The sequence below is a fragment of the Portunus trituberculatus genome, chromosome 16 (assembly GCF_017591435.1).
Source record: "Portunus trituberculatus isolate SZX2019 chromosome 16, ASM1759143v1, whole genome shotgun sequence".
NCBI lineage: Eukaryota > Metazoa > Arthropoda > Malacostraca > Decapoda > Portunidae > Portunus > Portunus trituberculatus.
The window spans coordinates 11,977,945-12,002,944 of record NC_059270.1 but is presented as its reverse complement, the minus strand read 5'-3'; the positions used below and the strand labels follow the sequence as shown (position 1 = coordinate 12,002,944).

Genomic DNA, 25,000 nt, shown 5'->3' with positions numbered 1-25,000 from the left:
ACCGTGAACTCAAAGCATATGCAAGAAGCTTTTTGTTCGCCACGTGTCTCATTCTTTTGTGTGTGTGTGTGTGTGTGTGTGTGTGTGTGTGTGTGTGTGTGTGTGTGTGTGTGTGTGTTCTGCCCGTATTGTTGTCTTCTAAATCTGAACGAACCTTAAGTGTTTTCGTACGAGTTTCTTTGTGGTTACATTTTCGCTTGGTGCTCCTCATTATTTTTTTTCTTTTGCATTATTCTATTTATATTTCATCCTTTTCTGCATGTTATTTTACTAACTTTTTAATTTCTCTCTCTCTCTCTCTCTCTCTCTCTCTCTCTCTCTCTCTCTCTCTCTCTCTCTCTCTCTCTCTCTCTCTCTTCAAGGAATTCAAGCAGGACTAGTAGACTCAATGGGAGATTATCATTAAGTTACGCTCTCACTTGGAAATTTACCAAAAAGTATTGAACACCTAAGTGGTATATTATTCTCTTCTTAGACCTCATCATTCTTTTTCTGATTGTGTGGTAAATTGACCCTCTGTTTATTGTAACTTATCTTTACAAATAGATTTTCACATACCGCACTGTCGTGTAACCTCTCACACACACACACACACACACACACACACACACACACACACACACACACACACACACACACACACACACACACACACACACACACACACACACACATATTTAACAACTGTGCATATGGAAAAGCATGGTTTGAAATTTTGACAAGGTTTTAGTGACAGGACTAAGACTAAGTGTCGTGAACACACACACACACACACACACACACACACACACACACACACACACACACACACACACACACACACACACACACACACACACAATTACATACATACAGAGAGAGAGAGAGAGAGAGAGAGAGAGAGAGAGAGAGAGAGAGAGAGAGAGAGAGGTGAGGGAGGATGGGAGGTGGAGACACTTAGTAGAGACTTTAAGATTGCTTTTTTGTTTAATTTTCAACATATTTTCACTTTTATTCATGTTTTACTTACTTATGGCATTTTTGTTTTATTTTATACTTATCTATCTACGTCTCCTATGTATGTATGTATGTATCTATCTATCTATCTATCTATCTATCTTTCTTTCTATCTATTTTTGCAGTCTTTATTTTCCTGCCTGGCGGACAAGCTGGTCTCCTCTGCCTATACTGTGTGGGAAACAAAAGATCTCGTATACTGTGGATCGTATTTGTTTCTTAAATCTTTTGGAAGTATTGATATAAAAAATAGACTCGTACTCTCAAGGCCACAGGTTTATTGTCATGCGTGTCTGAAAAAAAATGTGATTGACTATTTATTGGAAGTTAAAACCGGGAAAAACTTTAAGGGTTGATGGAATTTATAATGATGAGTGGTTCCTTGTTATTTGTAAGAACTGTCACAAAATGGAGGAAACTTCTTCATTTTTTATTTTTTTTTTTACTATGGTGTTCCTTTCAAGTGTGGTCATCAGTGTGTGTGTGTGTGTGTGTGTGTGTGTGTGTGTGTGTGTGTGTGTGTGTGTGTGAGTGTGTGAGTGTTCGTTTCTCTTGTGTCTAGTTTTCATATAAGTCTGAGATTTTAGAATGTTATAGGGCGTATATAAAGTCTATGTATACAAGTCTTGTACTCTCTCTCTCTCTCTCTCTCTCTCTCTCTCTCTCTCTCTCTCTCTCTCTCTCTCTCTCTCTCTCTCTCTCTCTCTCTCTCTCTCTCTCTCTCTCTCTCTCTCTCTCTCTCCTCACCCCTCCAGCCTTCATTGTACACCACAATACACATTCACATTCTTCACCACACAAGTTCATCTCTCCTATCGCCCCTTCCTTCCTTTCTCTCATCCATCTTTTCTTCCATCATCCTTCTTCCTTCGTGCTCCCTCTATCTCTTTATCCATCTCTCTTTCCCTTCATACGCCTAACCCTGATGCCTTGCCTACTTCTCCCTTCCGTGCCTTCCCGACCAGGAATGAAACCGAAAGTAGGAGAACGGTTTGGATTCATTAGCTGAGAATTTGATGTAAGTACTCGGAGATAAATCATTTCATCCTGATTAAGAGAGCTTTTGATGTGATGGTGGTAGTAGAGATGGCTTTTGATAGTAGTAGTAGTAGTGGTGGTGGTGGTGGTGGTGGTGGTGGTGGTGGTATGAAATGAGGAGGAGAAAGAGGATGTGGTGGTGGGGGTTGTGGTGGTGGTGGTTGTGGTGGTGATGGGAGTGGTGGAGCAGTATTAGTAGTAGAAATAATAAAAGTAGTAATGATAATAGTAAGTAGTCCAGAAGGAGGAGGAGGAGGAGGAGGAGGAGGAGGAGGAGGAGGAGGAGGAGGAGGAGGAGGAGGAGGAGGAGGAGGAGGAGGTGTTTTTCCCCCATTTCTTTTATTATTACTATTTTTTCAGTGTCAATAAGACCAACCCAGGGTACAAAAAAAGTTAAGGAGAAAAGATCTCATTCAATTTGCCGCTCATAGAAAACAAGAATAAAATAAAAAGTTAAATATAAAAAGTTTCCCAAAATGTTATCCAATTTTTTTGTTTCTGAAAGTGTATGTGTGTGTGTGTGTGTGTGTGTGTGTGTGTGTGTGTGTGTGTGTGTGTGTGTGTGTGTGTGTGTGTGTGGGTGGTGTCTAAACATATGCAATCGAAATATCCTTATCAAAACTCGCCTCCATTGGACCATCACCTTCATATTGGTAATGGAAAACTGTCCATGAACATGTGTACAGAAACATTTCGTGGCAAGAATAGTGTTTCGTGTTTCGTGCTTTCCATTTTGTTTGCGTGTGATAGAATGGCAGCAGTTTGATGGGCACTTCAGGATTATGTGTTGGGAAATACTGATCTCAGAAAATATTCGAAAAAAAATAGGAAGAATTTATCAAAATTGTGAAATGATTTTAGCTTAAAGCGAGATATTGCTTTGATTTTGTCTGTTAAGGCTGCTGGAATATTCACAGCATTTTCATACTTTAATCAACACTACTGATTATTTACATTTCATGAGAATCAGAATTCCAATATTGCACTCATCTTCAATTTGTTCAAAGTTGTTTGATGTCGCTTTATATCTCGTCTCGTTAACATAATCAATATTCATCGCAATCATCGTGTGAAAACAAGCAATATCAAATTCATAAAAGCAGATGATATTCAAATAACATTCAGTTTGTAAAAAAACCACATGATATCAGCATCACTTGAATTACCAAATATATTCCGTAATTAAGTAAATCCTCTTATGCCATATAAAAAAATACAAACCCTCTGATAGAAAACACAAAACATTATATACACATTCTTTTTATTTCATGCATGGGAGGCAACTTGCCAAGGGCAACAAAAAATGAAAAAAAAGGCCCACTGGGTTGCCAGATCCCTTAAGTTCATAAGAGTTATCCAGAAGTGAGGGACAAATGTCTTGAGACCTCCCTCTTAAAAGGAGTCAAGCCGTAGGAAGATAGAGATACAGAAGCAGGCAAGGAGTTCCAGAGTTTACCAGAGAAAGATATGAATGATTGAGAGTGATGGTTAATTCTTGTATTAGAGAGTTGGACAGAATAGGGGTAAGAGAAAGAAGAGACCTGTGCAGCGAGGCCGCAGGGGGAAGGGAGGCAAGCAGTTAGCAAGATCAGTAGAACAGTTATCAAGAAAATAGCGATAAAAGATAGCAAGAGATGCAACATGAGATGCAACATGAGATAGTTGATTTTATAGACTGCATTACGCTTAAGGCTCCAGTTATTTAAGTTATTCCGTTCATTTCAACTTTTTCAGGTCAAGCCTTGACCTCTGCGTGTGTATAATATTACTGCTGTCTGCTGTTGGCTAATTCTCTCCATTGCTCTCTTATTTGTATACAGTAATTTGAGAATGCCTAATTCATTAAGGAAATGATCTTTTTCATAACATTTAACATACGTACCATTTACGTTTCACACTCACGCATAGGATCCTCCCAGGGGCGAGTTATTTGTTTTAGAACACCAGTAAAGGTATGGAAGCACGGTATCGGGCCACTCTAGGATGAAACGTAAGTGGGGGTTTGGTATGCATATATACATACATGTATTTTATATATATATATATATATATATATATATATATATATATATATATATATATATATATATATATATATATATATATATATATATATATGCTACTGTTTTGTTTCTTGATAATTTACTTTCCCTTTCTCCTGTTCTGGCTCCGCGTCCCTCTGCTTCTTGACATCTTTCCTTTCCTCTTGTTTTGACTCAGGTTAGAGTACCTGGTGCTAATTCTTTCTTCCTATTTTTTTTGGCCTGTTGTTTTGCGCTCTCCGGTTTCCTCAGCCCAGATATCTAATATGGAGTTGAGAGGGTATAAATGACTATTCCAGAGTAGACCGACTTGTTATTTTCTTCCCTTCTTCTTTTTCCTCTTTTCATCTTTCTTCTATCTTCTTCATTTATTCTGCCTTCGTTTCTTATCTCTTCATTTCTTTTTTTGGTTTCATGACAATAAATACAATAGTAAGGAATCACCACAATTTTGATATAGATTGCAAATTATTCTCTAGTAATTGCGTAATATCTTCTCGTTAATATTATCTGAAGGAAAACTGAAAAATTAAAGTTACACATCCTGAGAGAGAGAGAGAGAGAGAGAGAGAGAGAGAGAGAGAGAGAGAGAGAGAGAGAGAGAGAGAGAGAGAGAGAGAGAGAGAGAGAGAGACAGAGCGGATTTTCTTTAACGATAATACGTAGCTCAAACATTTCAAAGTTAGATATACGAGGAAAACTGAAATGAAGATAGCTGCCACAACTCTAGATAAAGCTCTCCTTTCCAATAAAAGTTGAAGTCTGCAACCCGCCGCTCACGTCTCCTCGACCCTGCACGTGAAAAACCATGGATCGCTCGAACCGTCCTACAGTATGTCAATAAACCCACAGTTACACACTTGAAGTTTTTATTCTTCCTACAGTTTTCCATCCCACACCGTAGCTTCCTAAGACCATAAGAACATACATAAAGCGAAGTGGCAAGAAGTTATCAATCTTACAAATGGCAATTCTTGTATAAACATGCCTATTTAAAGAGCCTAAAGGATTACTTACTTCACCTGTAATTTTTTTCTTTACTATTAAACCTTTCAGTACCATGACGCGTTTCCATATTCATTCTGCTTAGTATTTGGTGATTTTATAGAGCTTTAGAAACTTATGTGGGGGATTGAAATAGTGAAGACTCTAGTCATTAATCTTCTGACCGGCATAAACCCTTGCTGATGTCAATAAAATGATCTTATCGTACACAAGATCAAAATGTGTCCCAGTATTGAAAGGGTTAAAGTTACACAGACTAATTAATGATTTGATGGACTGGTGAAAAGATGGAAGATTCCGGTAAAGTTTCAGCGTCATACTCTAACTACTTTGAACAGAAATACCGAAAGATATTGCAGTTTTCGGCGATTTTTCATTAACAAAGGATTACAAAGAGAAAAATAATCGCAGGCCCTAACTAAGCTGCTTGAATTACTCTTCACTAATTACTGGTATCACAGAAATAAAAGAAAAAAAAAAAAGCTGATTGGGAAGCTGCTCATTTCTCGTCCCTAATTTGGCTTCAATCAATACAGAGTAACCTTAGAAACCTCAAACTAATCATACAGTGGGCTTTCAAAACATCATTCTAGTGTTTCAGAGAGAGTATGGACCGTTGAACTTAGCTAATGAGATTGATGTGTTTAGTATTGTCATGGATGTTCATTGAAGTTGATTGCGTAGGGGAAACACAGTCTTGCTTTGCCTCGCCCGTCCACTCCCAGCTAATGAGTCTGAGTGAAGGAACGTCAATTTTCTCCTTGTTTTGCCTTGTAGTAATTTATTCTCATTGTCCTCCTGCACCACCACTAGCGCTACCCCCCCAAGACTGATGCCTCCTCCTCCTTTTCCTCCTTTTTTCTCCTCCTCCTCCTCCTTTTCCTCCTCCTCCTTCTCCTCCTCCTCCTCCTCCTCCTCCTCCTCCTCCTCCTCCTCCTCGCTTTTCATCACTACGAAGAATGTTTTTTTTTTCTTGTTTTTGTGTCTCATTTTACTCTTCCCACTCTCTCTCTCTCTCTCTCTCTCTCTCTCTCTCTCTCTCTCTCTCTCTCTCTCTCTCAGCGAATATCACCTGGCCACCGCTGCACTGCTTTAATTAACAGTGGTGGTGGTTGTGCAGGTAAAACAAGGAAGAGCACACCTTTCTCATTCTCTTCTTCTTCTTCTTCTTCTTCCACCACCACCTCCTCCTCCTCCTCCTCCTCCTCTTCCTCCTCCTCCTCCTCCTCCTCCTCCTCCTCCACCTCTGCGTCTTTCACTTTCTCCTCTTTCAATATCTTTCCTTCCCCCATCATCATCATCATCATCTCTCTCTCTCTCTCTCTCTCTCTCTCTCTCTCTCTCTCTCTCTCTCTCTCTCTCTCTCTCTCTCTCTCTCTCTCTCTCTCTCTCTCTCTCTCTCTTACTATTTTCTGAAATCTGCTATTTTTCCTCGTTTTTCTATTCAGTCTCATTTTATCATTCATTTCTGCATCCTTCATTTATTTTGCTTTTCTCAACATTCTTTTCTTGCATGTTATTATTTTGCCTTTACTTTTACTTTCCTGATTGATTTCTTTTCTATCTTTCTGTTTATCATTGTCCCTTTTCTCCTATCTTTCCTCTTTCTTTTCTATTTTTTTTATTTTCATTTCCTTCATTCACTTATCCCTTATCGTGCTTTCCTTCTTCTTCTTCTTCGTAGTTTTCTTCCTTCTTCCTCTTTTTCGTTGTGGTCTTTTTTCGTATTTCCTTCTGTTATTATCCCTTCCCTTCTTTATTTACTATTTATTTCTTCTTCTTCATCCTTGTCAAACTGTTTTCTTCCTCCTTTTTCCTTCCATTTTCTTTTTTCCTATTTTCTTTTCCTGTTAACTCTCCTTATATCTTCTTTCTTTTTCTTCCTTTCTTTTCTTAGCTCTTGTTTTTTTTCTCTCTCTCTCTGTTCCTCACGCTTGTTTATCTCTTGTCATTTACTCTCTCTCTCTCTCTCTCTCTCTCTCTCTCTCTCTCTCTCTCTCTCTCTCTCTCTCTCTCTCTCTCTCTCTCTCTCTCTCTCTCTCTCTCGTCTTGTCTTCCGCCAGGTTTAGTGGAACAATGAGTTTTATGCTACTCGCTTCTTCCCAGCCTTTTAATTGTTCTCTCTCTCTCTCTCTCTCTCTCTCTCTCTCTCTCTCTCTCTCTCTCTCTCTCACTGCTTTCATTATTTTAACTTGTTTTATTTTCTCATTTATTTTCTGAGAAGTGTGTGTGTGTGTGTGTGTGTGTGTGTGTGTGTGTGTGTGTGTGTGTGTGTGTGTGTGTGTGTGTGTGTGTGTGTGTGTGTGTGTGTGTGTGTGTGTGTGTGTGTGTGTGTGTGTGTGTGTGTGTGTCGGGCACGTGCATAGTACTCGTCTCGTCGTCTCAAATTCTCATGCGTACTTTTTATTCATCATTTTTTAGTTCATTTGTATAACATTCACTGGCATATTAGTCACGCAGTTATGAGTGGAGGTCTTCATATGTTTATTTATTATCATGTGCTTGTTATTCACTGATTCAATCGCTCATTTTACTTATTTATTTTCTTTTTACTATCTCCCTGCAAAAAGGATGAGTATGTATGTATGTATGTATGTATGTATGTATGTAGTTTCACCCTTCTGCAGTTTCCCCTCGAATCACCAATATGTTTTTTTTTTTCTTTTTTCCAGACTAACTTTCGTATAAAACTCTGTTATACTCCAAAATGAGGCAAAAATAACCTGTTTCACTCGTAGCTTTTATTTCTTCATTCTCTTTATTCGCTTCCTCTTATTCTCTTTGTTTCCTCTGTCTCCACCGAAACGATTTTTACAATGCAGCGGAGATCAGCCAAGGACGTTTGTAACAGGAAAGGAGTCAGATTGATCGATGCATTTTACTGAGGAATATATTAATTGAGTAAAGAACAAGAGGACGAGGAAGTGTCCCGCATCATTTGGAAGTAAAAATCAAAACTTCACTATAAACTTTTTTTTTTAAGGGAGTGACTCAAGATAAGTGTTTGCTCTCACATGGCGCAGAAGAGAGAGAGAGAGAGAGAGAGAGAGAGAGAGAGAGAGAGAGAGAGAGATTACCTTACGATTTATAACCAACTATAATAGTAAATTTCTACAGGGTCATTTTCACTACCGAGTCAAGTGTTTATTTTCCACATGAAATGACGCGCGAGAAAAGAATTTGGTATTAGGAATTTTTATATTAATTTTGGTGGAATGTGGCGGTGAGGGGGAAGCGCGGGCTGAAGTAGAAATACTCCACATTTCTAATCTTTTGCTATTTGTCTTCTTCAGAGAGGGAATCCAAATCAACAATTACAGCCAAGACACCAGCGAGCATGAACTTGTTAAACATCCCTTCCTATTTTGTAACCTAACCTCATGTAACCTAACTTAACCAAACCTAATTTGATCAAACTTAAATCTAACTTCACCCAAACTTAACCCCAGTTTAACTAGACCTAACCTAATCTAATTTCAACATTAATTGTCTCTTCTACGTATTGTATTCCTTCTTATTCTTTTACGAGAAAAAAAATTTGAGATAATTTTTCTTGAATTTGTTATTGGTCTTGGATCCTCTCTTGTGTATTAAATAAAGAGAAGAGTAAGATTTAATTCAAATATTAGTATTGACAGAGTACACACAAGAAGGCAATGGTTTAAGTGGCCATGTGTTGCTAATCTTTAAAATCAAATCTCTTTACATTTCGAGTGAACAGCATACATGAAGGCAAAGGGAATGTTTGTTAAGTGTTCCTCCTGACGCAACAAGACAAGATTGGAATACTGGATGAGGCTTACTGTGTACAATGGCCATGGATGGATGCAGCAAGAGAGAAGATTCTGTATATGCATGCAAGCAAGTCTATCTTCACTCCTAATGTGTCTTGATTAGCTCCTTTATCCTTATTCCCTTATTCTGCCGTTCTAGCTGATTAAGTTTTAACATGTTTTTCTCTTTATCAAGAGGTTAAAAATCCCTATATATTCGTCCACTGAAATATATGTTTACCTCCTTTTTCCTAACAAAGGATATGCCGTTAGTAGGTTTAGAAATTGTTCGTAGTATCGAATGGGTAAATCTATGTTCACTGTTCATTATTATTTTTTTATCTATTTTTTTAAGTTGAGGCCTATAGCGCCTGTAGGCTCACTTCAAGAGTGTGGAGGAAGCGTTGTTCAGCTTCCGCCCATTAGTGGCACAGGCAATTTTATTTATAGTGGTACCCATATTAGAGCCCATATCACCACCCAAGCTCATCTTGGGGTGTAACCACCTAGAACCTGGGTATCATGGTGACATGTAGGTAACTTTAAACCACTCGACAAATGGCAAAATGTTTAAGGCTGTACGTGGTGGGATTCGAACCTACGCGTGGACGTCTGCCCGATCCCACGCTCACCACCTTATCCACAAATCTTCCGCACAAATTGGAATGTTTATTGAAATATACTTATTATCATCGTGAAATATTTCTACACTTGAACTACAGGAAGCACGTCTTACCGTCTGTACAGGAAGCAACATTTCCACGTTCATTAATGAGGATAAGGCAAAAAATAATGGGTTCAAGAAAGGAATAGGAGGGAATTGGTTCTCAGAATACCTTAATAGGTGAATAGAACAGTCTACAGTAATCAAACTGTTAGTGTAGAGCCATAAGAGAACTTTGAAAGAAAGGTAAAATGTATAGATGAGGATGACAGGTAGAAATAAGTAATTATGTTTCATGGAGGGATTGTCAAGTGCTCTTATGTCTTCTGATTTGCGGCGCCTTCCATTCTAGATTTCATAAATAATATTAGGAAAATTCTAGCCTGGTATGAAAAAATCAATGAAAAATGCTGAAAACTGGTGAAGTAGTGACAGACCATAAACGTGTTAATTTTCTGGCATTTTCACCACTCATTCATATAATTATAGTTTTTTTTTTGTCTTATTTCATGGTCCTTGGTGATCGACGCCTGCACCTTGGGACTTCCTGACCCAGACTCCCCACTTGCCCTCCCTGCTCACCTTTGTAATTCCCCTTAAGTTCTTGTCTCGATACTTTTCTCCACATTTTCTTTGTTGTTGTTTTTTCCTGGCGTGCTTTTATCGAGTGTGCCTCTTTTCTCTTGCCTTCTCTTGTCTTCTTAGATCTTTTGCCTTTTCTTTCTCTCCCAATCTTCCGCTTTCATTTGTTTTCGTGTTTTTTTTTTAGGTTGTTTTCCTGGAAGTGTTTTTCGTTCAGCCTTTCTCTTCTTTTACTTTCACTGTCCCGTCTTTTTTTTCTTTTTTGCTTCGTCTCATTTTTATTTTTCTTCATCTCCTGCTTCATTTTGCTGAGTTGATACTTTCAGAGCTCAAGGTGAGTTCACACGTGTCAATATACGACTGAAATTGCAAATCGGTAAAATTTCCGACTGAATATCGGTACCTAACGACTAGAGAAATCAGTTGTAAAGCGAAACCAACATGATGGCTTTGTTCAGTCGATTTACGACTTTGTTTACGTTGTGACGTCACGGAGAAAGGTTTGAAAATGTGGTGTCGATGTAGAGAAGATGGAGTTGATGAGGGAAAAAGAGCACCTCTGGGACCTTAAAATGAATTTGTACAGCAAAAAAAAAAAAAAAAAAAAAGCTCACACAAATCGACGTTCGATGATATGGCTGCCACTCTCGAAGAAGTGTTTCCCTCTATGCAGAGTGTTGTTGGAGGTGAGGACTGCAGGCTTTCCGATGGACGGGGAAAGGTTAACTGGATTATTTCGTCATTAACTTTTTGATACTGTGATTCGATAGGTTTTTCTTTCATTGCTTGTTTTTATGTTTATTTCTTATGTATCATATTTGTTACGTATCATTGTTAGTTAAATTAGTTTATGTTATGTAAGGTTAGTTTGTATCCACTCACAGATCACGAGTCTAACGTTGCAATAGCGTTGATAGCGCCACACACGCCACGCGACTTACAGAAAATGTAGCAAATTGTTAAAAAGAAAATGTGCTCTCCATCCTCTGACCTTTGATATTGCTTTGGTAAGAAAACGCAAAAAAAAAAAAAAAAAAAGCTGGGATAGGCGCTGGGAGGGTGGGAATACATACCTCTCTTATTTCATTTCAAGTGGAAACGGAAAATGGAAGAGGAAAACTGAGTATTAGTGCCTCAAAAGTGATAACTCGTCTCGCTGCCGGCAAAGTTAGTTTAGGTCATATCCATTTATATAGATCGATTACATTACTCTCTAGAGCGACACACGCCACGCGACTTAACAAGAACATAATCGTCTGACTTTTGATGTCTCTATTACTTTTGAATGAAGCAGGCCAAAAAAAAAAAAAAAAAAACAAGAACCGGTAGCTGGAGCGAAAAAAATCTAATTAGAGAGAAAGAGAAAAAAATGAGAGTTAATGTCTCAAAATGTCATAACTTGTGTTGCCGACCAGTCAGTCCCACCAACTGTTCCCTCATCCTCATTTTCTTTGCTAAAAATTATGACTAAAACTTTCCACATAGCGTACGAGTGTACTGCCCAAAAACTCTGCTCCACCCGCTACCTCAACTCAGACCCAGCACATTCAGTATTCTTCTTGATCTTAACACGGACACAGCTTCTATTATACTTTGTAACAGGTGGCTGGCTTGACTTGTCCATTAAGGATTAGCACACTTCACCGACTTAATAGAAGATAGTATGATCAATGACAGAACTTAATATGGACTGATGCAAGAAAAAGAGAAGACAGGATAATAGATGTGAGTACTGCATAAGAGATAATCCAAGAGAGTTCTGAGGGAAAGGACAAAAAACAGAGCCTTATGGAAAAAAATTATTGACGATCATCACCTCCAGCTTCCCATTTCTATCCTTTGGCTTCATCTCCATCATCTCACACCACCCTCCTACTACTGTGTGTGTGTGTGTGTGTGTGTGTGTGTAGAGTGTTTTATTTTTTTACGAGCAACATTCCTCACATGAGTCGCTGTTTTCTATTCTTTCTTTTCATCTTCCTCACTGTGCTCTCTCAACTCACTTCTACCCCAATACATCATCTCAATTCACCTTCTTCTCACGTTTTCCTTACCTCCCTGTACACCACCTCAAAATATTGCTTTGCTCACTGAAGCCGTGGGAAAGACTTATAGATTGCGTGATGACATAAGAACAAAGGAAGATAAGAATATGAGGGAAGCTTCAAGAGACTAATAGGCATAGTCGTGAGAGTCCCTTTATTAACATACTTACCTGTTTCCATCTATCGTTTCTATCCATATATTTGTCTATTTTTAAGCTCCCTAATGACTTAATACTAACAACCTGATTACTGAGTTCCATTTATCAACAACTCTATTCATTAAATTTTTCATGCTTAAACCCGTCATTTCTGGTTCTGTCCTGGGTACTGATGCTAAGAACTTTGTCTATGTACCCTTTGTTATAACCCTTATACCGCTTCAATATTTTCCTGGGGTCTTCTCATTAACCTACTTCTCTTTAAGGAATGCAAATTTAACAGCTTCAATCTCGCATCGTAGAGAATATCCTTCACCTCCCGATATGACTGGAGTGTTCGAATGGGTTAAGTAGTTCGACAGAAGAAATGCAAAGTATGATCCGTTTACTCAAGGGATAAGTTAGAGTTCATATGAATGACTTGAAACTTGACAAATTCAGGCTCAAGAAATCAACTGGAAAACGTTGGGTGAGATATGAGGTGTTAGATGAATGGACTAAACATACAGTAAGTAGTTTCAAGAGAAGTTAATTTATGAGTGACGATGGTAGATTGTAAGTTTTAAGTGTTTCGGAATTTCCTTTTGTAGACCTGACATGACATTTTGCAATCCCCAAATGATCCTGTTTCCGTATGTTCTTATCTCCTTATACTGTCTTAACACTCTGTCTTGTTTAAATGTCCATATTTTTTCCATACCAACCCAGTACACAGATCCTAATTCGGTGCACAATATCAATCTGCTGTTTTGTTTAGCTTTTTCTCTTCCTATATACTTTCGCTGCACTAGTGTTTTCAATTCTTTATGCCATCTCACCGCACTGTTTATAAGCAGCTCCCGCCCTTTTTTCTATCATCTCAACACTGCCTGCTTCAAGTGTAGCTAATTTACTACTTACTATTCCATCTCACTCACTGTTTTGTTATGCTGCCTCACTCGACAGCAATACTTTAATGCTGAATGTTTATCCTCCTCACAATGTTTACGGCATATATCCCTGAGGATGGTCTTATGTTGTTGTCCTTCACATATTCTTGCTCATGATCGACGTCAGACTCATAATGTATCATCACTTTGTCATCACATAATAGAGAGCGACATTTGGCCCCTTTCTCCTCCTCTCCTTGTTCTCCTTCCCGCAAAGACTTTGTTAGATTCCTGTTGTGGGACGTTTACATCTCCAGCCTCGAGGTTTGTGCACAAGTGCCGCCCTCTGTTATATAAGCCTCCACCACATTCTTTCTCTAGTGTGGGCCAACATTCTCCCTTATGTTAACTTTATGACTTGACTTTACAAGATAAAGTAATGTTACTGCTGTTCTTGTTACTGAAGCTATTACTTGCACGACATTGAGTACTACTACTACTACTACTACTACTACTACTACTACTACTACTACTACTACTACTACTACTGCTGCTGCTACTACTGCTGCTGCTGCTGCTGCTGCTGCTGCTACTGCTGCTACTACTGCTGCTGCTGCTACTGCTGCTGCTGCTGCACTGCTGCTGCTGCCACTGCTGCTGCTGCTGCTGCTGCTGCTGCTGCTGCTGCTGCTGCTGCTGCTGCTGCTGGTGCTGGCTGCTGCCACTACCTGCCACCTACTGCTGCTGCTGCTGCTGCACTGCTGCACTGCTGCTGCAACAACAACACTGCTGCTGCCACTGTTCTTGCTGCTGCTGCTGCTGCTGCTGCTGCTGCTGCTGCTGCTGCTGCTGCTGCTGCTGCTCCTGTTACTGCTACTGTTACTGTTTCTGCTATTTCTGCCACTGCGGCTGCTGCTGCTGCTGCTGCTGCTGCTGCTGCTGTTATTACTGCTGTTATTACTGCTGTTGCTACTGCTGCTGTTACTGTTGTCACTGCTGCTGTTGCTGCTGCTGCTGTTACTACTGCTGTTATTATTGCTGTTGCTACTGCTGCTGCTACTATTGCCACTGATGCTGCTGCTGCTGCTGCTGTTGTTGTTGCTGCTGCTTCTGCTGTTACTGTTGTTGCTACTGCTGCTGCTACTGCTGCCACTGCTGCTGCTGCTGCTGGCAGTTTTATGCTCATGTTTCTACATTTATTGGCGAAATTGGCCAAGTCCACACACATTTCACACTTTGCATTTCTACTTGCTTAGTTTACACACCTCATTGAAATGGGTCATCACTCTATGTGCACACTTGTTCACACACACACACACACACACACACACACACACACACACACACACACACACACACACACACACCGCGTAGTGTAGTGGTTAGCACGCTCAACTCACAATCGAGAGGGCCGGGTTCGAGTCCCGGTGCGGCGAGGCAAATGGGCAAGCCTCTTAATGTGTGGGGTGTGTTCACCTAGCAGTAAATAGGTACGGGATGTAACTCGAGGGGTTGTGGCCTCGCTTTCCCGGTGTGTGGAGTGTGTTGTGGTCTCAGTCCTATCCGAAGATCGGTCTATGAGCTCTGAGCTCGCTTCGTAATGGGGAAGACTGGCTGAGTGACCAGCAGGCGACCGAGGTGAATTACACACACACACACACACACACACACACACACACACACACACACACACACACACACACACACACACACAGTTGTAGATAAGGACAGTCAGTTATGCATTAAAATCTGTTATTATCATTACCCTAATTCTCCTCTTGTTGATAAACCTTAAATAGATCAATCAGCCAGACCACCCTCCTCCTCCTACTCCTCTTTTCCTCCTCCTCCTCCTCCTCCTCCTCCTCCTCCTCCTCCTCCTCCTCCTCCTCCTCCTCCTCTTCCTCCTCCTCCTCCTCCTCCTAGTACAAATGCAGAAAAGCTTTAATTGTGATATATATTATATATTAATTAAAACAATGTCAAGTTATTAATTTAACTAATGATTATAAAATCTTTATAGAAAGTTACATATTTTTTGTGGGTGGTTGACGCAATAATCACTGAAGTCAACACATGACGTCACAAGGTGACGTGTGATTATGAGTGAGTAACTCGAGGGAGTACATTAGCGTGGCGCCCATAGCATTCCATGTAATAATTGGGTTACCTTTAGGTTGGAATGACTATCTTGAAAAGAGACCAGTAATTGACAGAGAACTGCGAGATGCTACTTACATAGCTGAAAGGCATTGCGTATTTTACTGTGCACGAGTTCACGCCGTCAGCATTCCTTCGAGCAATGACAGGAAATCTTTCAAACGGATGATCCATTACCTTGAAAAGACAGCGCATTGGCAGATGTTGTTTAGTTGAAGAGTGTGACGTACGGCACTATCCCGTCAATATTCCTCCGAGTAATGAAAAGAAATGTAAAGGCGGGGCCTGTTATCTTTTGTTTACTGAATGAAGAGATATTAGTGATTGTCAGTGCATTACGAGACGCTATTTAGCGGATGGACATGACATTCTGTACTGTACAAGAGGCCTCGCACAGCTATATTGTATGCCTCTATTCCCACCTTTTCTTTACCCTGTCTTGAATGGAGATAACCTCCCTATCTTCCTGCCACCAATGTTTCAGTCTTTTGAAGTGATCTTTTTGATTTTGTATCCCTTCATTTTTTCCCCCCTTTTTCGTGTCCCCCTTTTGGTAAAATAGCAAAGACTTTTGTTGTAAAAATTATTACGAATGACAGAATTTTCAAGATATGTGGAGTAGTTTTCATAACATAGATTAGTAGAGTACAGGAATTTTTTTTTTTAACAGAAAAAAGGAACAAAGCAAAGTGATGTGCTAGCGAAAACATATTATTCTTAACTCAGCAGATTTTGTGTTGTCTGATTATGTTGGTGTCGTGTAGTGTGGTGTTTCTTTAGGAAATCAGGAGATGCAGCACAAAGATACATACTTTCAATGAACAAACTCTGAACAAATTTACGCTGAAAAGGAGAAAGAGAATAAAGCGAACCTAAAACTTTTACGTGATGTCGAGTCTACATGTCTTAGCGCAGACTTACCGAACATGCACACCATAATTACCATACAATAGAAAGACGAGTGTAGGTTTAATGAACAACGCAGGTGGTTGAGGTGCTCATCTGCAGGACATGTGTTGACATCAGTACTACTTCTGATGTCATGATCTGCACTTGTAGCGCTGGGACTCTAGCGCTCATTAGGGTCACGTCTCAGTGGATCTTTTTGTTTGACCGTCTCTGTTAACCTTTGCCAGTCTTCCATATATATATATATATATATATATATATATATATATATATATATATATATATATATATATATATATATATATATATATATATATATATATATATATTAGTGTTGCAAGGGTCACTGAATTACTTAGAAACCTTTATAACAAAAAACATTACAATAACTTGATCAAATATTCTAAAGAGTTCTAGAATATGATAAAATGAGCGCTTTGATGTAAAAGTAGAAAAAAAAAGTTTAATAGTGGATTGCAACACGTTATAATAAACTCAATGAAGTAACGTTGAATTAGTTCCTAGATGATTTAAATCAATTTCATGAAGAAAATATTCTTAAGGTAATCAAACATTGCAATCGATGCTTTGGTATTGGTAAGAGTTAACGGTACATGACTTGGTAATTTATAGAAGAACATGACGCACCATATTGCACGTGAGGCAATATAACTGCACCCCAGATAACATCACGCTGCATCACTTCCAGTGTTACCAAACAGCTCGTGGTGACGCTGGTAGCCCAATCTAAAACACGGTGACGCACAGTTACACAATAAGGGGAAAGGGGGAAGCAATAAGGAAGGTAACTAGATCTGATTATATTTAACACACTTGAAAATTGTTATTTTTTCTACAGTCTCAAATTTCTCGGATTTTTCAAGGTCAATAATCACGACATGACAAGAAATGAATGATGAAGGTTCATAAAGATGAATTTAGAAGATGTTCGTATAAAATACATAGTGGTAGATGAATGGAATAGACTAAGTACTCAAGATGTCAGAGCTGAGTCATTAGAGAGAGCTTCAAAAGAAGATTTAAAATAAAATGATGGCAAAGCATGTTTCATACAGGGACTGCCACGTGTAGGCAGTCTCCTTGTAGCTTCCCTTATGTTCTTATGTCCTTATCTAAGCAAGAATTTGGTGAACACGTGGCCAGTAGTGTGCCCTTCTTATGGTTGGAGAGGGGAGCTGAGGAGTACTGAAGATACATAAATCTTACTTGAGCTTGACGTGTTGAGGAGCTGTGGTGGAGGCCGGATGGTGGTATGGTGGTGGTGGTGTGGTTGTGGTGGTGGTAGTGGTAGTGGTGGGAAAATGATGGCTAAGTAGTTATATTTAATTGTGGTGATGGAAGTGGTTTGTTACAAATGGCAATGTTGTGTTTAAGAGTAGCGAGGGTGGAAGGCGGCACTAAATTGCATGAACGTTTGTGACGCACGTTTTCTTTGCATTACCTTTGGAGGAACTACTACACAAAACGTTCTCTTAAGTCTTGTTGTCATTCTTACTTTCGAAAATTACTGACACTCCCGATCATTGCGAAAGAAAACTATTCAATCATAAACACATGTGAGAGTAATAATTCATGTGACTTTGTTTCTGTTAATATTTACTATTTTGTTTGTTCTTTAATTGGTGCACGAAAACCATTTATTGAAGTAAGTCATCGTGTATGTAAGAAGAGAAGGAAATGGGAGAGAAAAGAACAAAGGTAATAGATAATGGAAAGAAGGAAAGTAAAACAAGGAGATGACAAAAGAGAACAGATGAGGAGAATGGAGATGTCAGGATAGAAGCAGTAAATGAAGAAAGGGAAATGAGAAATTGATGAAAAGGAAGAGAGAAAACAGAGAGATGACAAGAAGAAAACAATGAATTAAGAAAGGGGAATGAAAAATTGAAAAAAATAAAAAAGAAATAAAAAAAGGGGAACAAGGAAGAGAGAAAACAAAAAAGAAGGTAAAAAGAAGGAAAAAAACAAGAATATAGAAAACCAATAAATGAAAGAAGAAAGAAAAGACTAACAACTAAATGATTCAACTACTAACACGATAAACTTGCAGCAACACTGGATGAAAAGGTTAGAAAAAGAAGAGAGAGATTTCAACCACCAACAACTACAGCAGAAACACGAGGCAGCAGCAGCAGCAGCAACAGCCCTGATTGACTTGTTGCGTCGCTGAGCACGTGGGGGACATGGTGTGGCTGAGAAGGAGCAATGACAGCAAAACAAATGATCTTCCAAGTGACGTGATATGTGAAGAGGGTGCGTGTGACGTGTGGTGGTTTGTGGTGGTGTATGGTGGGATGCGACGGGGATGACAGCAGTGTTTAAGGAGGTGGCGGTGGTGGTGATGCGGTCAGGCGTTGGTGGGGTCGGGGACACGAGGATCACGCGCCAAATGAACTACTCACGTCGGAGGTTTGCGGATCACTGGCGGCCGCATGCTGGTAAGTCGGTTCGCCCTGACCCAAGGCAAGGCAACACGCATGACAGAAAACCAGACCGGCTCGAGGGGAGACTAAGCAGAATAACAGGAGTAAGTCCATCTTTTTATTGTTTTGCTTCATATTCTTTGTACTTTTTGTTTTACTTCATAAGAACGTGTGATTATCAGCTGGTTAGAATTATAGTACCGAATAATGGAAACGGACCATACAAGACAGTTTTAAATGGTGAGAGAGAGAGAGAGAGAGAGAGAGAGAGAGAGAGAGAGAGAGTGTAGAAGGGGAGAGTACATAATCTGACGGAAAGTGAGATACTGGAACAAATTTTCTGGCTTTGATTCCGGAATATTGTGAAAAGGATAGTTTCTTTTTTCGTGCTGCTGATTTTGGTGGGTTGTCAAGAAACAGACGAACAGTTTTTTTTTACGTGAATTTTTTGTCTATTTATCCAGTCAGTTGAATGAAAAAAATTGGGAAATTCACAGAAAGGAAGAGAAAATTAAGAGCCTTTTCATTTTAACCTTTCTTTCCTTTTATATCTTTTATTTGACTTTCATTCTGATGCATTGCTTGTATTTTTTTTCTTTCCAGATGAGGTAAAAATTCGTGTTGGAGGAGGTAGAGTGTTTGGAGAAGGTAAGAATACTTGAATACTCTCTCTCTCTCTCTCTCTCTCTCTCTCTCTCTCTCTCTCTCTCTCTCTCTCTCTCTCTCTCTCTCTCCTATATTCTACATACCAACAGTTCCTTTCTCCCAATATGCAGTACCACTATTCTTGATGGCTATTGCACGCTCTTTCTTTTAGTGTTCACAAGTAAATGATCACTAGAAGAGGCGATGATAAAAGTGGGAAAGGAATTTGAACAGTTAGGTAGTGTGATAAATGCCACAATAATTAATATAACACTGGAATCCTCTGCGGGGAAAAAAAAATGGGAGAGGAACTTGACAGAACTTAAGACTTTAATTTGAGATAAAGGAAAATATAATGTAATAGGAGTGAAGGAAGAAGCAGAACAGAAAATTTATTCAACTAAAATGCACTAAAACTGGAATTGGACGTGATAAATTAAAATCAGGAACCAGTTAATTACCTGAGGGATAGAAGAATAAAAAAAAAAACTATATATATATATTTACTTAAAGCTTGAACCAAGGGAGGATCTATAAAAGCCAGGATCAAGAGGAAGGGAATAAAAGAAGAGAAGAGAAAAGAAAATACAACATCAAAGTCGAATAATAAGAGGGAAGAAGATTAGTTTTTATAAAAAGCTGCACAACTTACGAACAGGTTTAATTACCGTGCGTTGAAAGTTTAATGTGTGTGTGTGTGTGTGTGTGTGTGTGTGTGTGTGTGTGTGTGTGTGTGTGTGTGTGTGTGTGTGTGTGTGTGTGTGTGTGTGTGTGTGAGAGAGAGAGAGAGAGAGAGAGAGAGAGAGAGAGAGAGAGAGAGAGAGAGAGAGAGAGAGAGAGAGAGAGAGAGAGAGAGAGAGAGAGAGAGAGAGCTTGGATTGGTTTTGGCTGGGAGAGTGTAGAAGAGAGAGAGAGAGAGAGAGAGAGAGAGAGAGAGAGAGAGAGAGAGAGAGAGAGAGAGAGAGAGAGAGAGAGAGAACCACAGTGAATTACAATAACCTTTTAGGAACTCAGTCGTGGAGCGCTTATAAACGTAAAAATGCATATAAAAGAATGACGTATGATATGCCCTGGAAGTCTGACAAAGAGTCTTTTTAGTTCTTTTAGCCGACATTGTACGATAGGGACCGGGAATGGACGTCTGTTCCAGCATAATGTTTCCCTTTTATCAAATTATAATGAAATATTCTGTGACGTTATAACACTGATTCCACATTACGCTAATAAGAAAATCATATGTTTGGAGTAGTTCTGGCTTTAAATTGAAGTTTTATCGTTGTGAACATGCTAAGGAAAATCTCAATACCATAACACTGATTCCATTACGCTAATAAGAAAATCATGTTTTTTTTTTCTATTTATACCATGTGGGCTTTTCACGGGAATTTATGGGCTAAAGGGGATACTTTTTGTGGTACCTCCTATCTCAAACCCCACCCACTAGGAAACCGTTGCCCCGATGAGGAAGCCCAACCTACACTCGGACCGTGGACAGGATTCGAACTCGCGCGCTTGGTGACCCCTTGGACCCCAAAGCACGCATGGTTCCACTGTACCATGGCGGAGTAGTTCTGACCTTGAAAAATTGAAGTTTTATCGTTGTGAACATGCTAAGGAAAGTCACAATAAGACATCAAGCTTACACGTGGCGGTATCTATATGAAGCATTCGTGCCTTTAGCTATCTTTCATCATTATGCATAAACTTATCTAATCTGTTGAAGCTCCCTGTGGATTCGGATAAGGAAAGCTGCTTTGCATAAGGTTATTTAAAAAGCGCAATTCCAAAACATATTACATTTTTTTAACGTTTTATGTTATTTTTTTAGTTATTTATCTATTTACTTTACATTGCTGTTGACTCTCTATAAGAAGTGATTGGTCGCACCGTATGGTTACTTGTGTGTGTGTGTGTGTGTGTGTGTGTGTGTGTGTGTGTGTGTGTGTGTGTGTGTGTGTGTGTGTGTTATCAGTAAGTGCAGATTGATGAAGGAATGTAGTAAATGAAGCACGTGTGAAAATAATGATAACGCTCACACTTGTTATCAGTTTCAAGCCCCGCGTCACATTCAACAGACTTATGAAACACACGTCCGTATTCAGAAACGCTTTGTTCTCTCACCACAACTATTTTCCAAGGCCACAAAGATGATTAGCCGAGTTTTCAAGAGTGTTTCTTCTGTTAATAATGTAGAACCGTGAAAATAACCTTAAAAACTCGTGTCAATTTAAATAAAACCTTTTGAAATAGTGGAGCTGAAGAGTAAAAGTGTTTGAGAATACCAGCCACAGACGCACATCCCGGAAAATAAGGTCGTAGGGAGCGAAATACAGACGAAACGGAAAAAAAAGAAAAGCCAGTTAAACTTTGTACGGAAGTTGATGATAAGAAAGCACGACGTAAACACATTTTCTCAGACAGTTCATTTCTAGATTGAAATAATACTTCATGAAAATCACATTGGCAGTATTTGTAATCTGAAATTGACTCTCTCTCTCTCTCTCTCTCTCTCTCTCTCTCTCTCTCTCTCTCTCTCTCTCTCTCTCTCTCTCTCTCGTTCTATCTATCTCTGCTTTTTTCGCAATGCGGGACCGGAATATTGCTGGACGCTGAGGAACGGGTAAAGTGTATTGTATAATGAACCGTTTGACCAATGATGGCACACGTGATTGATATTCTAGTAGCTCTGTGCAATTTTGTTTATCAGAAATTAAACCACAAACTTTTAAAAAGCTATTAAATATTTGGTGACAACGCTTTGCTGAGAGAGAGAGAGAGAGAGAGAGAGAGAGAGAGAGAGAGAGAGAGAGAGAGAGAGAGAGAGAGAGAGAGAATGTGTGTGTTATGCAAAGCTGAAAAGAAACTGTGGCAATTAAAGCGTTGAGTGTGATCTCACTGTCTCTCGGTCTCTTGTCTCAGTCCAAGTTTTCCAACAAGAGAGAGAATTCGTCGTTAAAACTGTAGAAAACTGGATTTCAAAAGTTAAGAAAAAGAAAAGGTAATAATTAAAGACAGAGCGGAACGGGTTTGCGGATTATGTGTGAGGGCATTTCCTCCTTGCGTCACAAGTATACGTACATGGCTTTCTGGGATTAGTGCATCACATCCTTCTTTATTCCTTCATGGCATTTTATGAAATAACCCTATATATAAGATGGCAACGTACGTTTCTGTAACACAACACACTAAGCAGCACATTAACCATTATAACTCTTTCCTTATTGTGTGTATATAACAACAGCAAAATAAGGAAAGCTGCAAGAATCCATCAGGCTTACACGTGGTAGCCATGTATTAAAAAACCCTACTATTTTCATATATCAAACCCATTCACAAAGTTATTCTAATCTTATCTCAAAAGCTTCTAATTGATATACTAACAACTTGGTCAGCGAGTCTGATGAAGCCTTGAATCTTACCCATCAGGGGACGCATTCAGGTACCTTTCTCTCTCGCGACGACTATTTTGAAATGCCACAAATATAAATTCCTGGATTCACAAGAGTTTTTTTTCTGTTAATAATGCAAAAGGTATGTTCAATTGAATCTATAAATATCAAAACACCCTTAAAAAGCCGCGTCACTTCAACCAGAGCCTTTTGAATCAGGAGAGCCTGGGGCAAAGAAGTGTTTCAGAATTAGGCCCCAGAAAATCAAACACATTTTTTACAGCAGATGTCACCTAAAAAAATAAATAAATAAATAAATAAATGAAAAAAAAAAAAAAAACCTGAAGAAGGAAAACGTGAAAACTAAATTCCCATCACCACAACTTACAGAAACTCCAAACACCACCAAGGAAAAAGTAAATAAATGAAACATTCTATACTCACCTAACCTTCGGCGTCGTAAGGGGACAGGCGCCCTTTTAACCCCAACTCCTCCGCCCCCAACCACCCCCTCCTGGCCCCCTTCCTCCAGCAGACAGCTCATCATGGCCATTGTAGGGGACGGGACGGGGGGCGCCTTAACACGTCACAGGGCACTTTGGAGGCTCTTCTGGTGATCTCCTCTGTGTTACGTCCTTAATAATCCCCAGCAGTCTCCTTTTCTCTTAGTCCGCCTACACACTCACGTCTTCCAAGGGGCACGTCTCCCGAAGGCACGTTCCTCAATGGGTCACTTCCCGGAACACGTCTCAAGGGCACGTTTTCCAGGGCACGTTCACGAAGGCACGTCTCCGCTGGCCACGTCTCCCTTTTAGAACTCCTCTTGTCCTTCCCTGCCTTTGTTCACGTTCATTTTATTGTTCCGGTTAAAAGTGTTACCCTCACTCTCTTTCTCTTTCTCTCTCTCTCTCTCTCTCTCTCTCTCTCTCTCTCTCTCTCTCTCTCTCTCTCCTCCCTGTCATTTTATTTTGAGTTTCCGTTATTATTGTTTGTCTTTACCCTCCTCCTCCTTCTTCTCTCCTCCTCCTCCACCTCCTCCTTTTCCTCTTCCTCCTCTTTCTCCTTTACCTCCTCCTCCTCCTCCTCCTCCTCCTCCTCCTCCTCCTCCTCCTCCTCCTCCTCCTCCTCCTCCTCCTCCTCCTCCTCCTCCTCTTCTTCTTCTTCTTCCTTCTTTTCCTTGTTGCACCTCCTCAACCCCTTTCTCCTTTGCTTCATCCTCTTCTATTCTTTCACGTCCTTCACCTCCTATTCTTCCACCACGTCCACTACCTTCATATCTTTCCCTCTTTTTTTTTTACTAGCACGCTACGACTTTATTTTATCCTCCCTCTGTTAGTCAGCCTGTGAACACGTCCAGGATATTTTGAGCCAGCAGGATTAGACTTGTAGTTTCCCCGTGATGGTTCCTAGAAGCGAGAGTACGTGAGATTCTGGACGTTTCGCATGCGCAGTCTTTTGTTTTCACCCAAGTCTTTTCATCTGAGCCAGTTCATAGTGGTGGGAATCCCGTGAGAGCGCGATAGAGAAAGAGAGAAGGGGTTGGAAAGAGTCTGTGTGGGTGTGGGTGTGGATGTGGGTGTGGGTGTGAAGTGTTTGTGTCTGTAAAAACGAAACGATATTGACACACGGGAAAGGAAAAAAAAAAGAATCTGAATGACTGGGGAGGCAAAGAGAATTGGGAGAAATTTAGGAGAAACAAAAAGTGGAATTTATATGAAAGATACACAAATATGTGGCTGAAATTGCTACTGGCGGAGGAATACCTGTCCATGTTTACATACTGGGAAAGGAAAAGGGAGACGAGGGAATGCGCCAGGAAAAGATTGCAAAGAAGAGAAACATAATATACTCAGTGGAAAATGGAAGGATAGTGTGAATATAACACAGTGTGAGTATATTTGACGGAGAAATGCATTCATGTTCCATAGAAACGGCGAGGCAGACGACACGGAATACAAGTAAATATAAAAGGATGAGCGAAATACCTAAATGAATGAAAAATGTAAAGGATGATGTGTCATTTTATATGAATGAGATCGGGAGAGAAACTTTTAATGTACTATGAATATGAAGGCAAAAATAAACAAATAAATACATACATAGATATCGAGAGAAAAAATTGAATGAGAGAGGCAAAGGTGAACAAATATTTGAAATGTAGTGACTCAGGGTTTAGAAGGAATGAATTATAGGAAATATGATGAGACAACCTTTGCTAGTTAGTGAGTCAAACAGTGAAGCAAGTGATAAGAATGAATTATATAAAAAACAATGAGGCAAC

General features: G+C 39.6%; 1 protein-coding gene and 1 long non-coding RNA gene across 2 annotated transcripts in view; both read right to left on the bottom strand.

The window, feature by feature from the left end:
* Positions 1-25,000, bottom strand: part of LOC123504587 (probable 3',5'-cyclic phosphodiesterase pde-5) — a 219,726-nt gene that overhangs the window by 84,388 nt on the left and 110,338 nt on the right.
* The window catches only part of LOC123504592, a 9,942-nt gene continuing 8,838 nt past the window's right edge, over positions 23,897-25,000 (bottom strand). Inside the window, exon 2 of the long non-coding RNA XR_006674879.1 lies at positions 23,897-24,125. This is a non-coding gene — a long non-coding RNA (uncharacterized LOC123504592). The remainder of the gene's footprint in view (positions 24,126-25,000) is intronic.